At 40.7% G+C, this 4,324-nt stretch overlaps 1 pseudogene; it reads right to left on the bottom strand.

The window, feature by feature from the left end:
- Window positions 1-5: 5 nt before the first annotated feature.
- LOC102824846 lies at window positions 6-1,700 on the bottom strand (annotated as a pseudogene).
- Between the last annotated feature and the right edge of the window lie 2,624 nt (window positions 1,701-4,324).

Genomic DNA, 4,324 nt, shown 5'->3' with positions numbered 1-4,324 from the left:
AAGGCTCTGCCACATTCATCACATTCATAAGGCCTTTCTCCACTGTGAATTCCCTTATGAACTGTGAGGTGTGAGGACAGAATGGAAGCTTTGCCATTACATTACATTCATAAGGTCTGTCTTCACTGTGGGTTCTCTTGTGCATTGAGAGACTTGCTGGACGACTAAAGGCTCTGCCACATTTGTTACATTCATAAGGTCTCTCTCCACTGTGAGTGAGTTTATGAATTGTGAGGGATGAGGACCTACTAAAGGCTTTGCCACAGTCGTTACATTCATAAGGAAGGCCTTTCTCCACTGTGAGACCGCTTATGATTTTTGAGGGTTGATGAGTGACTAAAGGCTTTACCACATTCATTACATTTATAAGGCCTCTCTCCACTGTGAGTTCTCTTGAGATATTTAAGACTCGAGGGCAGAATAAAGGCTTTATTACATTCATCACATTCATGAGGCCTCTCTCCACTGTGAGTTCTCTTATGAACTGTGAGCTCCGAGGACAGAATGAAAGCTTTACCACATTCATTACATTCATAAGGTCGCTCTCCACTGTAAGTTCGCTTATGATATTTGAATCTTGAAAACCAACTAAAGGCTTTACCACAGTCGTTACATTCATAAGGTCTCTCTCCACTGTGAGTTCTCATATGCATTGTGAGGTATGAGGACTGATTAAAGGCTTTACCACACTCATTATATTCATAAGGCCTCTCTCCACTGTGAGTTCTCATATGCATTGTGAGGTATGAGGACTGACTAAAGGCTTTACAACAGTCATTACATTCATAAGGCCTCTCTCCACTGTGAGTTCTCATATGCTTTGTAAGGACTGAGGAATGACTAAAGGCTTTACCACAGTCATTACATTCATAAGGCCTCTCTCCACTGTGAGTTCTCATATGCTTTGTGAGGACTGAGGATTGACTAAAGGCTTTACCACAGTCATTATATTCATAAGGCCTCTCTCCACTGTGAGTTCTCATATGCATTTTGAGGTATGACGACCAACTAAAGGATTTACCACATTCATTACATTCATAAGGCCTCTCTCCACTGTGAGTTCTCATATGCTTTGTGAGGTCTGAGGACCGACTAAAGGATTTACCACAGTCATTACATTCATAAGGCCTCTCTCCACTGTGATTTCTCATATGCATTGTGAGGTATGAGGGCAGACTTAAAGATTTACCACAGTCATTACATTCATAAGGCCTCTCTCCACTGTGAGTTCTCATATGCTTTGTGAGGTATGAGGACTGACTAAAGGATTTACCACAGTCATTACATTCATAAGGCCTCTCTCCACTGTGAGTTCTCATATGCTTTGTGAGGTCTGAGGACCGACTAAAGGCTTTACCACAGTCATTACATTCATAAGGCCTCTCTCCACTGTGAGATCTCATATGCTTTGTGAGGTCTGATGGATGACTAAAGGCTTTACCACATTCATCACATTCATAAGGCCTCTCTCCACTGTGAGTTCTCACATGCTTTGTGAGGTCTGAGGATATACTAAAAGCTTTGCCACAGTCATTACATTCATTGAATTTCTTTTTGGTAAGAATTCTCACAGGAGAGTTTCTGTTGCCCTCTCCACATTCCTTACACTGGTTGGCTCTGCATCCGTTGTGATGATCTAGTGAGGAAAGATTCTGGAAGGATTTTTCACACTTATAGCCTTCAATGAGACATGTGTACATAGGTCTTTTGGACACAGAAATACTAGGAATTTGGCTGAAACTTTCTCCAAATTTATTCTCTTCATTTCTTTCAGAGACAGTCTTTGCCTTATGTTTTCTGTGAAAAATAGGCAGTAAAAATAAATTCATCACAATTTATCCATTACAACAGAAAGAGACGTGAGATTTTTTCCACCCCAAATGGGTTCACATATCATATTTAATTACCTGGAAGTGATGTTATAAAAATATGTGACTTATGTAAAATTGGTTATAAGTAAAACATGTTTCAAATACTGAATATATGACTCACATTTTAAAAATAACTTATTGTGAAAGTTCTGTTAACACACAAAATTAGATTTGGCTTTATAGCCTAAGATGCCTAAGGAACCCTGGTAGCACTGTAGGACAAGCACTTGACTCTAAACGAAAGGTTGGTAGATCAACCTACTAACTACTCCAAGGAAGAAAGCTGAGGCTTTCTGCTCCTGTAAAGATTTACACCTTTGGAAACCCTGTACACGGTGACAATGAGTCCAATTAGACCTTGCAGCAGTGGGAAAGAAGATACCTGGGTGACACAAAGTTTTGTGCTCTACTGCTAAGCTAAGACGGAGCTCTGGTAGCATAGTGACTGCAAATCAGGCTGCGAACCTCAGGGTCAACAGTTTGAAACTACCAGCTGTTCCGGGGTAGAAAGATGAGGCTTTCTGCTCCCGTAAAGATTTTACAGCCTCAGAAACCCTGTACAGGGCCTCTATGAGTCAGAACTGACAACATGGCACATAACAACAAAACTAAGCTAAGGAGGCCTGGTGGGGTATAGTAAAACAGGGACTGGACTAAACGCAAAGCTGTCAGTTCAAACACAACAGAAGCTTTTTGAAAACTCTATACAAAGTCTATCATAATTCACAACCAACTTAACAGCAGGTTAACAACAGCAATAAAAACTAAGCTAAAGTTGGCTGTTTGAACAAACACACTGGTACTGCCATGAATCAGAAATGACTCAACACATATATATAGAGAGGTCTGGTGTGGCACTGCAGGATAATGTGCTGGACTTCAAGGTCAGTTTGAGCCACAAGTTCAAACCCATCAGCAGCTCCTCAGAAACTAAATAAAGTGCCACTCTGAATCGGAACCAATTCAACAGCACTTAAAAACATACACACAAACACACACACACTCATATGTTGCTGTTGACAAGTTCTGCTGAGTTGGTTCCAATTCATAGTAACCCTGGGAGGGTTTTGGAGAAGCTGCTGGTGGTTTGCAGTCTAGTGATAATAACCCACAGTGCCACACCAGAATGGCATTTTTATATAATATATATACGTTGTTGTTAAGGACCATGGAGGCAGTTCCAACTCACAGTGACCCTGCACAGGGTTTCTGAGGCTGAAAATCTTTATGGGAGCAGAAAGCCTCATCTTTCTCCCGCGGAACTGCTGGGAGTTTCAAACTGCTGACCTTGAGGTTAGCAGCCCGATTCATAACCACTACGCTACAAGAGAAAACAACGTATCTGTTCAAGTATACACCACATGCACACCAACTACTCACCAATAACACATCTACACACACACCCACTTTTGTTGTGTCCATTTGGATTCAAAGTATTTCATTCATACAGTGTAAAACTGATCCTTAGGGTTTCCAGGGCTGTATATCTTTACAGAAGCTGACTGCCTTGTGTTTTTCCTATGGTGCTGGTGGATTTGAACCACTGACCTTTCAGTTTGCAGCTCAGTGCTTAACCCACTTCTCTATTAGGGCTTTTATATATATGAAGGGACTTCAGACAGTTTGTGGAAAATGGAACTAAAAGATAATCAAGTTTTTCCACAAGGTTTTGAAACCGTCTTTGTGTGTATAGGTATGTGTATACATGTATGTGTGTGTAGGTATGTGTATACAGGTATGTGTGTATAGGTATGTGTATACATGTATGTGTGTGTAGGTATGTGTATACATGTATGTGTGTGTAGGTATGTGTGTACATGAATGTGTATAGCTATGTGTATACATGTATGTGTGTGTAGGTATGTGTATACATATATGTGTGTAGGTATGTGTATACATGTATGTGTGTATAGGTATGTGTATACATATATGTGTATAGGTATGTGTATACATGTATGTGTGTGTAGGTATGTGTATACATGTATGTGTGTACAGGTATGTGGATGTGCACGTATATGGATCCCTCTTATCGTAGGTTTGTGTTATGTGTAGTTAAGTGCATTGAGGGGTCCAGCTCTATAGGAAAACCACAAGGCAGTCAGCTTCTGTAAAGATAGACAGCCCTGGAAACCCTAAGGATTACTTTTACTCTGTATTAATGAAACACTCTGAGTCCAAATGGACACAACAGAAGTGGATCTGTGTGTAGATGTGTTCATGGGGATTAGATGGTTTGCAGATGGTGTTTACATGAACAGATATGTTGTTTTCAGGTGCTGTCAAGATAGTGACCACATGTGACAGACCAGAACTATCCCAGCAGGTGTTCTTGGCAATATTACAGATACAGATCACCACGTATTTCTCTCAAAGTGTCACTGGATGAATTTGAATTGACATCCGTTTGGTTAGCAGTCAGGTACTGGATCATTTGTGCCAGCTGACCTCCTACA

Source organism: Chrysochloris asiatica, unplaced genomic scaffold (genome assembly GCF_000296735.1).
Source record: "Chrysochloris asiatica unplaced genomic scaffold, ChrAsi1.0 scaffold00962, whole genome shotgun sequence".
NCBI classification, from domain to species: domain Eukaryota; kingdom Metazoa; phylum Chordata; class Mammalia; order Afrosoricida; family Chrysochloridae; genus Chrysochloris; species Chrysochloris asiatica.
Note: the sequence above shows the minus strand (reverse complement) of the source record. Positions and strands in the feature narration are given on the sequence as shown.